This window comes from Diabrotica undecimpunctata, chromosome 7 (genome assembly GCF_040954645.1).
Source record: "Diabrotica undecimpunctata isolate CICGRU chromosome 7, icDiaUnde3, whole genome shotgun sequence".
Classification (NCBI taxonomy): Eukaryota; Metazoa; Arthropoda; class Insecta; order Coleoptera; family Chrysomelidae; genus Diabrotica; species Diabrotica undecimpunctata.
This window is the reverse complement of record NC_092809.1, coordinates 26151210-26165185: the sequence shown is the minus strand read 5'-3', so window position 1 is coordinate 26165185 and position 13976 is coordinate 26151210.

The window sequence follows — 13976 nt, the reverse complement described above, 5'->3', positions numbered from 1 at the left end:
CTGGGCGAAAGCCCACATAGGTATCGAACATAATGAAGCTATGAATAAACTTGAAAAAGATAGTATAGAAACCTAGTTCTTCTAGGAGAACTAGGAACCGATGAGAACTGTCTATCAGACTGCATACAAATGTATAAAAAACATACCTATGAAAAACGTACAGCTTATTGTGTAAATTATTGTAACACACATGAAACACAGTATACATTGATTTAAAAAAATATCCTAAGAAACTCCTGGTACAGTAATTATTCCTCCAGCCGAAGACAAACTGTCTCATTAACAAAAATAAAATTTGGTCATGCCTCATACCCAGCCTATCTGAGGCATTGCCTTTTATAACGCTGTGCTGTTTTCAAAAATTCACTAATTAATGCACGTTTTCTCTACAGCTTGGATTATAATACTTACTTACAAACGTTTGCAACAGTAAAGTTCTAGGAAAAACAGGAATAGTAGTTAACCAGCCATGACCATCTAATGAAGTATCAAATGGCAAATAAACTTCAAAGGAGCTTTTCCTGTACAAGGATGTTTTGTTTAAGTACGGATTAAATTTCTCATATAACTCAGCTCTACTGTCAGCTATGGTCCAGACTAAAATTATTTCCAGACATAGTGCAACTAGAAATAAATAAAGGGCGCAACACAGCATTCTAGCATAAAATAAAACTTTTTTGCGGTACAACTGAATGTTGGCACTAAAAAAAAGAAATTTTTTTATCCATTTTATTAACATTATTTTTCTTTCATATTATTATTATTTAAAAGATATAGTATATTTCGACGTTCTTAACTCGTAATCTAATGCTATAATGTATAGTATTATACAAAATATCTTCAGATTACCATTATTCTCATACATGAAGATATCTTGCACCATCTTACAGATATTGAACGATGTCGAGAAAAGTTTGTAAAGTTTATGAAACGAGCTGAAGAAGCAGGTTAAAGAAGGCAGGGGTTAGAAGACAGGGACAAATATGCAAAAAGACATACATTAATATTGCTATAATCCAAGATAAAGACATAAAGTGAAAACTAGAAGCCCACCTCGAATAGAAATAAAGTCAAAAGCAAATAATCGGTATTGGACCAAAATTGTTCATTGTAAGTATTTTTAATAGGTGCCGGTTTAGGACCTCTAATTCAAATGACAAACAATATTTATTCCTAAATAAAATACTTTTTAAAACAATAATTTTGGGTTTAATAAAAATACCTTTCTTTTGAAGACACTGAATGTTTCACGGCAGCCGTCTATTTTAAACTTGTCGTATTTCAGCCAGTTGGCTTAGAGTAAATCTTCCATTTCTTCATAATACCCATTCTAGGATTCTAGAAACCCGTACCAGCTTCTACAGGTCTAGGGGATGGGTAACATAGGCTTTTGTAGTCACTTAGTAGTCCCTAAAAAGTTTTGCCGCCTGAAATCTAATGCCTTACAGACATACAAGATATAGTTCGCTGTTTCAGGTTCTTTGCTACAGAGTCGGTAGCTTCAAGGATCCACGAAACAGTCCCTGTGTATGCAGTTGTTGTTTGACTGATGTCCAGTTAGGAAGCCTGTTATGATTTTAAGCTGATTCTTGCTGTTTTCCGCATTACTTTATCCCCATTAGCACGTCCGTCCAGTATACATTTTTTCATGTGTTTGATTGGGTGTATTTTTCTAGTGAGAGTTATGTTGTTTTTGGCTCCAGGCTTTTTTCCGTTCGCAGACGATACTTTTTGGCGCTCCCACGTTCACCTCCGGACCGAAGTATTTTGTAGCTGATCCTCTTCTGGGAAGTACATCAGCTATTTTATTGCTGTGTATTTCTCGATGACCTGGAACCCATACCAGTGTAACAGTTATGTTCCGATAGTCTGTCGAGTTCATCTCGGCATTCTTGTTTTCTCTTATTGTTTCTTTATCTTCTTCTTCTTAAAGTGCCTATCCGTTTCGGATGTTGGCGATCATCACGGCTATCTTTACTTTGTTTATTGCAGCGCGGAACAGTTCAGTGGTAGTCGTGTTATACCACTTTCGTAAATTTTGAAGCCAGGAAATGCGTCTTCTTTTCGGTCCTCTCTTACCATTTACTTTCCCTTGGAGAATCAGCTGGAGAAGGCCGAACGTTCTTGATTTCTCATTACATGTCCTAGATATTCCAACTTTTTAGTTTTGACGGTCATGAGAATTTCACATTCTTTCCCCATTCTACGCAGGACCTCCACATTATTAACTCTGTCAACCCAGGATATACGTAAGATGCGCCTATAACACCACATTTCGAAAGCTTCGAGCCGATTCATAGATGCAACAGTCAGTGTCCATGCTTCCATTCCGTAGAGCAGAACTGTGAATATGTAGCAGTTCAATAGACGGCATTTTGTTTTTAATGATATGTCTCGACTGTTGAAAATGGTTCTCATTCTAACGAATGCTGCTTTTGCTTTTATTATTCGCTGTTTAATTTCTGTTGAGTGGTCCCATTGACTATTTAAATTGGTGCCTAGATATGTATATTGCTCGACTCTTTCGATATTCTGTCGGTTGATTGTAAGTTGAGCGTTTAGTATTGGTTTTTTACTAATTGTCATAAATTTGGTTTTCTTTATGTTAAGAGCTAGTCCGTATCTGTTGCTGACTTCTGTTATGCGATTTGTTAATATCTGTAAGTCATTCAGATTATCGGCAAAAAGTATAGTGTCATCTGCATATCTAATGTTATTCAACCATTCACCGTTTATTAGTATTCCTTTCGCACAACCGTCTAAAGCTTCCTTAAATACCCATTCAGAATAAATATTGAACAACAATGGAGATAAAATACAGCCCTGTCGTACTCCACGTTCTATTGCAATTTTATCAGTTAACTGGTCTTCTATTTTGATTTTGGCCGTTTGATTGTAGTAAATGTTTCTGATAATTCTAAGATCTTTGTTGTCAATTCCAATTTCTTGCATTAGAGTCATTAATTTGTCGTGTTTTACTCTGTCAAATGCCTTCTGGTAATCTATAAAGCATACGTATATGTCACAATTTACATCCCTGCATCTCTGAAATAGCACCTGTACAGCAAAAAGGGCCTCCCGTGTTCCCAGAGCATCACGAAATCCGAATTGTGTTCTTGTTAGTTGTTCCTCACATTTTGTATATATTCTTTTGTGGATGACCTTTAGAAATGTTTTAAGTAAATGGCTCATAAGGCGTATAATTCTATAGTCTTCGCACTTTCTCGCATTGTTTTTTTTTGGAACATTTATAAAAGTTGACACTAACCACTCTTGGGGAACTACGCCCGTATCGTATATACTGTTAAATATATTTGTCAACCATTTTATGCCATCATAGTCCATAAGTTTTAAGAATTCTGAGTGAAAATTATCAGGGCCTACTGCTTTACTATCTTTGGTGCTTTTGATGGCATATTTTACTTCTTCGACTGTAAATGGTGGTCCAGATTTGCAATTGGTGTTTGTTGTAATACCAGTGTTACTTCGTATATCTTCAAAAGTTTTTTTCACGTATTTAATCCAAATATCTCTTTTATGCTCTATTTCCAGTACTATGTTTCCCTGATTATCTGTCAAGAATCCAGTGTTCTTGTGTTTATATAAGCCTGTCGCTTCTTTAATCTTTTTATGGAGGTTAAATGAATCATGTTTTTGTTGTAATGACTCTATCTCTGTACACTTCGAGCTAAACCAATTTTCTTTTGCTATTTTAATAGCGCTTTTTATTTCGTTATTTATGTTGTTGTAGTAATTCTTATTATCTTTAGCGTTTCTTCTGTCTTCCATCATACATAGAATCTCCTCCGTCATCCATTCCTTTTTATTTGTTCTTTCAGGTTTTAAGTATTTCTCTGTTATTTCTTGACTTACTTTGTGCAAATTTTCTAGTTCTACATCTGTGTTATCTGTTTCTGTACAGGCCCATGGTTTTTCTGTACGAGCCCACGTTTTTTCTTTTAGGCATTTTTGTACCTTTTCCTTTACTGTTTTATTTTTCAGTTGGTTAATATCGTACTTCATAATTTTTGGTCTTTGAACTTTCTTTAAACTAAGTTTCATTTTGGCGATAAGTGGATTGTGGTTTCTTTATCTAGACGAGTTATACCTACATCTTACTTCACGGACGTTTTTTTTTGGTTTTCAGATTTAATGCTGCTCCAGTTACTTCAATATCCATAATATTTAAAAATGTCTCTTGAAGATGATAAAAAAAATTGTGAGACTTTTTTACAAAACTGGTTGAGGGGCGAAGCGCAAGCTACACTTCATCAAAAAATGGTGATTAACAACCGCTCAACAACAAACTTAAAAGACCGCACCAATGTACCAGCTCCCAATGCCGCCAAAGCAACCTCGTCAAAAAATGAAGATACTCAGGAAGTAGTTCCGAGCAAAAAGTCAAAAGAGAAAATTCTATGAAAGATATGGTTACTAGTATGGTAAATTTAATAATTTTTAATTTCTGGGGGTTTAGGTAAGCCATACATTTGAATGGCTTACCTAAACTACATCAATCCCCTGTAGAAAGAGTGACGCACTACAAATACCTCGGCACCATAATAAATGAAGAATGGACCAACAACCAGGAGATTAGAGCACGCATCGGAAAAGCTAGATCCACCTTTAATTGGATGGGGGTCTTCTTCAAGAGTCACAACCTCTCTCTTGATATAAAAGTAAGAATGCTACGATGCTACGTCTTCACTGTCCTTTTTTATGGTGTTGAATCGTGGACCTTGAACGAAGATATGTGCAGAAAACTGGAAGCATTTGAGATGTGGCTATATCGGAGAATGCTTAAGATCCCGTGAACTGACCGAGTCACAAATGAGGAGGTCCTCAGAAGAATGAATAAGAATCGAGAAGTACTAACCACCATCAAATCTCGAAAGTTACAGTTCTTCGGACATATTGAAATGAATCCAGATATACTCTCCTTCAAGCCATCCTGCAAGGAAAAATATTTGGAAAACGAGGTCCAGGAAGAAGAACATCTTGGTTAAAGAACCTCAGAATTTGATTCAATACAACATCTGTGCAGCTTTTCTGCGCTGCTGCAGATAAGATAAAGATTGCCATGATGATCGCCAACATTCGTAACGGAAAGGCACATCAAGAAGAAGAATACATTTGAAGTTTATTCTATAACTACAATAAGAGCCTATTGCATTTTATCTCTAACTGTGATATTAAATTTGCGATGGCCTTAGAAGCCCAGGGCATGACGTCTGTATAGTTATCAGCAAATTCATGAGCAGATTCTATAAGAGAGGAGGTAAAACTTGGGTGCCTATTTCTAATAGGAGTTCGAATTTAAATGGCACACAATAATATTTAACCTTAAATAAAATAGTTTTTAAAATAAAAATTCAAATTAATAAAAATACCCTTTTTTTGAAAACACTGGATTGCTTTGTTTCCAAATATGTGATAAGTGCTGATATTCATTTTTATCATCAGTATTAAGTTTCATACTCAAACTCAAAACTTCTGAATAGTTAATAGCAGTAATTCCAAAACACGTAAATCCAAAGTCGTCTCGTCTAATAGTAACTTTAACTTCCTCCAGCTTTGCTTTCGTTAACCAATACATTGTAAGTCGACAAGACATTATGGTATCAAATAACGCCATTACTACGAAGACCATCGAAGATTTAAAATCTCCGTCGTATTTATGTAATACATTCATCCAGTCGAGAAAATTTAAGATCCATGAACATGTAGAAAGCATAATAATTGATAAAAGGAGATAAATGTATCTAGTTTTAGATTTTGTGGGAGGTTTTAAACCGAGAAAAAACATATAGTTATCTAACCATGAAAAGAAGTCACTGGGAACATATTTTTCAAATCGATGAATTAAGTTTTTAACAACCATCTTGATAACACGAGAAATAAACCCTTACAAAGAGATACTATTGTTTTTTTTCTAATAAATATGTTTCATGTAATCGATTTCATGATTAATAACTGTATTTGTCAAGTTAAGTATCCTATTAGTAATATTATTTATAAAGGCACTGCTTTTAAACTTTAGTGGCTTGCAGTATAGGGTGGTTTCCTACATTATCCAATTTTGTGGTTGTTAATAGTTGTTTCATATATACAGATAGGCAAGAAGTAAACGTGATATTGAATAAAAATCCTTCAAATGGTGTAGGAGACACCATACCCAAAAGTATTAAATACATTCAATAAATATTTCACATCGTCGGTTAAGAGTGTAAATCTGCTAAGTCCACTTTTTGGAACTTTTGTGATTTTTGCTTAGGCTATCGCTCCACGAGCGATATATTGTCGCTAGCAATAGCAGTAAAATTACGGCTGCAGTAAAGCAGCAAAATCATGGCTCCACGAGCGACAGTTTACAGCGCGCATATCGCCCTGTTTTGGTCTTTTAGTGACTCCACTAGCGTTAATATGACGCAACTACAATCAGTGGTATCTTGTCCGTTTATATAATGTCCGTGTATATAGAAGATAAAATAAATAAATAAATAAGTAAAATAAATTCACACCGATAATACAATAATATAGTATGGATAAATCTATCATTTCAACAAGGGTTAAAAAACAACGGAAATGGTGGATTCATCCTGTTCTAGTGCCTAGACAGACAGAGGGAAATTTTTTTCTTTTACACAACAAATTAAAAGAATATCCTGACAAGTTTTTTGAATATTACAGGATGTCAGTGTCTTCTTTTAATTTTTTATTATGTGAAATAGAAGATGTCATACGAAAACAGGATACATCAATGCGTGATAGCCTAAGCCCAGAAGAAAAATTACAGCAATTGCCTACCTTAAAGTAAGATTTCAAATTACATATTTTATAATCCTATACACGTATCTACCTAAAAATAAAAAAAAACAAAATATTTAACTATTTAACTTTCATTAGAATAAAAAGGGGCCGCCACCACTTCTTACCTCTGCGTATTCTGTAATTAGCTACTGAATTATCAAGTAGATCGACGGCTCCCATATGTCGATTATATTCATTTATCATATTGGGTTGATGTAATGAATCTTCCTTTTCCAATATCTAACTTGCTTTTTTATGTTACAATAATTTAAAAAACTCTAATGCGACATAAAATCTGCTTTGTTGCATTCTTTTATTTATGAATCACGCCAAGCTATCAAAAACGAAACATTAGTACTGAAGAATAATAAAATTTTACTATAAACAATAATTATTAAAATTTTATTTATATGACCTGATTAGAAAACCACTTATATAGAAATGAATCACCAGTTCGAAGAAGGAAATCCAAAAAATAGATTTTCGGGAAATCAATAATAGTATATTACTTTATGAGGTGGAGAAGCATGACTTTTCTTGACGCGCCGAACGAAGTGAGGCGCGTAATAGAGGGCAAGTCAAGAAAAGTCGCTTCTTTGCCGAATAAAGTATACTATTTTTTCTTCAAACGTAGCAATTTTCAACCATAAATAGTACAATTCATACGCTATTTTTACTCGAAATTAACTGTGACTATCAAAGTCGTCTAGATGTTAGAAATTAAAATAATTAAGTCGTCGGTGGGATTTGCGTCTCCCTGGTTACAGTTGTTTGACAGTTGTTTGCAATTATTAAAGACAGCTTATTGTTGTTGCAACCGCAAGCGCAAATTTAGTGCGAAAATGGAAAACCTAAACGAAATTGAGTCCGCGGCTAAGTTTGGGGCCCTCCAAGTCCGATAGGAACGATAATGCTGAAAAAATTTTAAACCCTCATGATTCGCCAACATCGGGAATGATTGCTGAAAGTTGTTCTCGACCATCAGTATCATCAACAATTACTAATGCGTATCAAGAGTCGGGAACATTTTTGCACGGTTTCAATTTTGAAAATGCCTCATTAACTAATTGTACTTTTAATATTACTATAAATAAAAATGATGTTTAATTGTTGTTAATGACATTTGTATGTTTGCTTTGTGACATGTTTCATATTGTTGCCATGACAACATTTTTCCCTCCGCCGTAAAGAAATGGGCAAAAAACTGCTGCCGGCGGAGACCTCAAACTTTGACAGGATCAAGTTAGATAAGTAATGTCATCATTATTTGACGTTTGAAGAAAAAAACTGTTTATTCTCTCTATTCAACTTTTTCTTGTTTAATAATGGCATCTATTATAAAGTACAGTTTGATACGGATAATTGGGATTGAAAAAAAAACCATCCATAGATTTTTGTTATCTAGAATACAGATAAAGAAAATATTGGATTTATTTCTTTCTTAGAACTTTTTTATAATTTATAAAACTAATTTATAAAAACAAAGAAACAACTTAACAAACACAGAGAAATAAACAAACAAGAACAAAAATATCCGATTAAATGGCAATTACCGCTACAAGCGACAAATTACTGCTAGTGGAGCCACAAACGCGCTGCAAATTACTGCTAAAAAATAGGTCCGGATCTATTCGAACGCGACACGACCTTAACGACGCGTCTCGGTCTCGAAACGAAGCGACAATCTACACTCAGACAATAACCTAAGAGTATGCAGGACCATGTTCCTTAACACTCTCTCAATTGGTAGAATGACCATATTATAATGGAAAAAGAAATCAAAGTAGCTAAAGAAAACAGAGGAAAAACAGAAAGAAACGAGAAAAGCAAGCCATTTGAACAGGAGCGGTCAGCGCTAAAAAGTTTTATAGATTCAATTCCTAAAATGGAATCTCATTATTGTAGATCAACTAGCACTAAACAATACCTTTTACCAGAGTGGCAGTCTAAAAAAAATTATACAAATTTTATGTTGATGACTGGTGTAAAACAAAATCTATCAAACCACTTTTTATTACAACTTTCAATGAAGCATTCCGAAAAAAAATTTTTATTCCGACCAAAAAGACCAGTGCGAAAAATGCGCCGCATTCAAATTAGAGTATATATCTGAGGACGAATATAATTTACATCAAATTAAAAAGAATGAGGCATGTCAAGAAAAGGATCGTGATAAAGCTAATGAAACTCTTGTTTTCACTGTTGACTTACAAGCTGTACTGTTGGCTCCTAAATCAAAAGTTTCGAGCCTTTACTATAAAACAAAATTGTGCGTACACAATCTTTGTTTCTATAACTTAAGGAATAAAGATGGATTTTGTTACATTTGGAATGAGACGGAAGGTAATGTTTCTGCAGAAGAGTTTGTCACCATCTTTTCCGACTTTATCACCAACAAAATTTTGCCTACACTTGACCGAACTACTGATTACGGAGACACAAAAATAATTTTGTATAGCGATGGCTGTAACTACCAAAATAGAAAAGTAACTGTTCCAAACGCCTTACTAAATACAGCTGTGAAGGAAAACATTACTATTGAGCAAAAGTACTTAGAAGTTGGGCACACCCAAATGGAGGCAGACTCCATTCATTCCACAATTGAAAGATGTTTAAAGAGCAAAACAATCAACGTGCCAGCAGATTACGTGGAAATATGTCTATCTGCCCGAAAGATCCCCAAAAAATATAAAGGTGACCCAAAAGTAAGTCTTCACAAGTATTTATTTTATGTAAATTCTTATTATGTAATTATTTTAGGTTGTAGATGTGCGTGCGTTAAGATATTTTACCATACATACATGAATTATATTTGATGTTATAAATATTGCTAATTAATAGAACAATGATTTTTCATTGCTGCTACAGTTTTTATGCTCTCAAAAAAATACAGTAAAACAAAAAAGGTACTGTTCAAATGTATTACCTAGTATCTATTTTAATGGATTATGAAAAGCCTGAGAAGTATTTAATAAATCAGGGAGTGTTAATATGCTAAAAATTGAGGTATTACGTATAATAAAAAAATCTCGAAAATTGATATTTTTAATATAGCCAAGTAAGTGACGGGTCAGGGACGAGTCGGTACTTAACAAACCCACTTGAGCTGAAACAGCAAGCAGGATTTTAAGTTGGACGATCTAGCATCGACTACATCTACATTTTAACTAAACTAAATGAAAAAAGAATAGTGAGATATAGACCAACTCATCTATTATTTATCGACTTGATGAAAGCTTATGATACAATATCCCTATGTAGACTATGGCAAGTGCTCTAAAGCTCTTCTATTAATATTACACTTGTGAAAGCAACACAATAACTCTACAACGATCTTCGATCAAAAATAAAGAACCAGTTCACCGGGAAATTTTGGGGTAAATAAAGAACTACGGCAAGGCTCCAGTCTGAAGTTTGAAATGAAAGAGATCATATTCTGGAATGGATATACCATTGAACAATGAAACAACCCTATATGCGCTTTATTTCGCAGACGATAAAGTAATCATCACACAGGACCAGGAAAATCTGCAATTCACGACAAAGCGATAAATACAGGAATGTTAGCAATGGGGACTAAATGTTCGGGCCAGAGTCCGTGATAGGTATTACTAGGTTAATTGCCGGCAAGATGTGAAAGAAACAATGTTATCTGTGTGCATCCAAGAAGGGACCCAAAACGAGACTTTGGGAAAAACTCAAGAATGCATCACCGGAACTTAATGGGAACGAGTTGATATCGAAATTGTGGGAGCATTTATAGTAACAACATCAGAAAATAAATATTTGACGGTTGATATGGACTATTTTCCCAAATGGCCTGAAGTAGTTGCAATACCCAACCAAGAAACAATCTCAGTTGGAGATGATCTGCTTTAGAATGTCGTTTCCTGACATGGTTCACTTCTACTTCATTCCAAGAAGGGACGCAACTTCGAATCGGAAGTTTGGAAGACCATGATGGCTTTGCTGCAAATTAAGAAAACAATAATGACACCGCTTCATCCTCAGTCAGATGACATGGTAGTTAGACATAATTGGCCAATCAACAACTACTTCTCCCTGTCTATGCATGAAAACCATTAGACCGGGAAGAAGCTGTTGCCTCTGTTTCTGCTAGCATACCGAAGTTCTCAACAAAAAAACTCCAGCAATGCTATTGCTGAATGAAGCAACTCAATTATAACAGATATAGTTTATAATATTATAAGAGGAAGAAACAAAGTGGGTAAACTAAAGGAACAGAAGGTACTCAAACAACTTCTAAGTGAATGAATATCAAAGAAATTTTTTCCCTTTTCAAAAAAAAACTTATGTCCAAAAGTGCTAAATGCTCTGTATAATACACATTATTGCACTTTAATTTGAGAACAGAAATTATAGGCTGATAAATGGTTGTTTTTTAGAGATAGGTTGCCGTAAAATAATAATAAATAGGGCATATTCTACAATAATTGCTAAATTAAACTCGTATTTATAGGATAATAAATTGATATCAGAAGTAGGTAATCTATAGTCTTAAAATCCATTGATTTTTTAATAGATGTGTTTTGAAGGAAAAACCAAACGTTTATGTTTAATTAAATACTAGTTTCCTATTAAAAGTTTAAGTTATATATTTATTTATTACGCACAAAATACAAAGTTTGATCAATGTAAGAAATTTCGAAGATGTAATAAATTTTATTAAATTAAATTCCACTTCGGAAATCGTTCTCAAAATACAAACTAATGTTTGTATTTTGAGAACGATTTCCGAAGTGAAAATTGAAACGACAATAAACGTACTTTAACCTTTAATTATGGTTTATTCCCATTCTATTCCCAGTCCTATTTACAATGATGAAATTGGTTGGACTTTGGGTAAACGCAAATAAACTTTAACAAAAACAAAGGTAGTATAGAAGTCATCAGTGACCGTAGTGGGGAAGGGGTATGAGTACCGGCAACGTCAGGCTTATACCAAATTATTTTCTATGATAAGCCTGAAGATTATAGGATGAAGATTTAAAACATTATAAAACTTTATTAAATAGTACAGGAGTTCATCTGGATTCCATAGGCCGTCTTAAAGGTGTAACTGCGAAAAAATATCATTCTATTATCAAACCGTTGTATAGGTATATCTAAAACAACAAAGAAGCAATCACCACCAAAAACGTCCAGTCGAAAACGAAAATTCACTTTTCGAAGGTCTTGTTCGTTTAGCAAATGCGAATCATCGCTCGTCGATGCTTCTCAATTGAATTACAATGATAATCCTATTGAATGTGTGTATTGGGATGACCCAAATGAACTATGCAACAGACTCAAATTGTTGATTGCTTCCCAAAAAGCAGGAAACACATCACACAGTAACCAAATTGGTACCATTATCAACGACTTATCTGAAGCAGATATTTAAGATAAGGTTACATTATTGAGCATTATTTTCGATATGAGTGTTGACAAGTTTGGTCGCCATCCTTATCGTTCTAATGAATAAGCCATTAAAAAGCTGCGTGAAGGCTTCAAGTAATTCATTTTAGATTTACAAAACCAGATGCATGCCGTAAACAAGGATATTAAACGGGATCCTCATGTAGAAGTATATGTCTTTCCAACAAAAAATACGTAGATGATCACACAGTGGTTATGTCAAAAATTTTCTACGAAAAAAGTTTAAGTTAATACAGAAAGAATATAATGCAAAAGATGCTTGTTTCAATTCAAAGATGGTTGTGTGAATTGATCCATACATCTCTCCTTCCTACCTACAATTATAGGAACCCGCAATTATAGGAATTATAGCATCGGTCAGAGAATGGATTTCGCGATCGATAGCGTGGGAGTCGATATGTTGTAAGATGGATAGTCGACCCATACATACCTACAAATTCGCTCATTCTTTGTTTTGTAGAGAGTGTAAAAACACTATTGAATTTACCGGAAAATTCAATCATAGTTTACCTTAAATGTATATACTGTTTTTGATTGTTTATTGCAACCATTTATAATTTGATTATTGTTTGCACCTATGAGTTAAAGTTCATTTATCTAACCAGGACTATCGAAGGAGATATAATCGATATTAATTTATTTATTATTAATTATCTCGTAATACACTATTGCTTAATTCGCCACAATGCTCAACTTTAATTTGCCACAATGCTCAACTTGCACAAAAAATTTCCGTCCTTTCAAAACTCCATCGATTTTAAACTTCATCAATTTTAAAACCAGCAAAACTCCAGCAATTTTATTAAAAAATTTAATGAGTTATCTGATGAGAATAAAATGGTTGGTTTGGAAATATATGATTTAACAAAGGAAATGCATGAATACTGTTCGGGAATCGTTATTTCTTTATTTTATATTGAATATTATTATAATACTTAATTTATTTCGGGTAGAATAAGTTTTAGATCTTTAATAATTATATTTCCTTGAAATGATGCAGAATAACCTTATGTGCTTATTGGTCGCATTTCATTCAAAAGCGCGATATAATATGATTTTACTTCGAAGCACACAAATCGCTCATATATCCAAATGGGCATGCTCCAATGAGTAGATTTTAACAGACAAGGTACGACTTCGCTTCCAACCTTCAACAAAAAAGGTTAAGAATTCGGGACCTTAAGTTTCTGGCGGTACCGTCTCGTGTCCAACAGGAATTTCATGGAAGGAATCCATTGAAGGGATTGAGCAGTGATGAATTGAGTAGTCACATTTGGGTCTGCATAATTAACCAAATCCTAAAGAACACCAATTTAAGGTAAGCGATTTTGTGCATAACTTGTAGAACCATATTATTTGAAATTCAATCTTAAATTTACCAATTCGTTTTCATTTTTCCTACAATTACTATTCAAATTTCATTACAATAAATAACATTCATTAATGTTATCTAGAAAATCGTCTTAAGTTAGTTGAAGCTCGTAATAATGTCTAAGTTTTAGCAAAATTCGATAAAGCTGTCAAAAATAAGCCACATTACCTAGTAGAAGCATTTTTTCCAACTGTTGCTGCATGAATTTATCAAAGTTGGTCTTTCTCCAGCCCGACAGTTTTCCCCATCCATTATTTTATGTCGACAACATTTGTATGGAAAAATAATTTTAAACATATTTAAGTGGAATGTCATAATTGCATTGTTCAAACAAAAAATGTTTTTTTTTCATGAA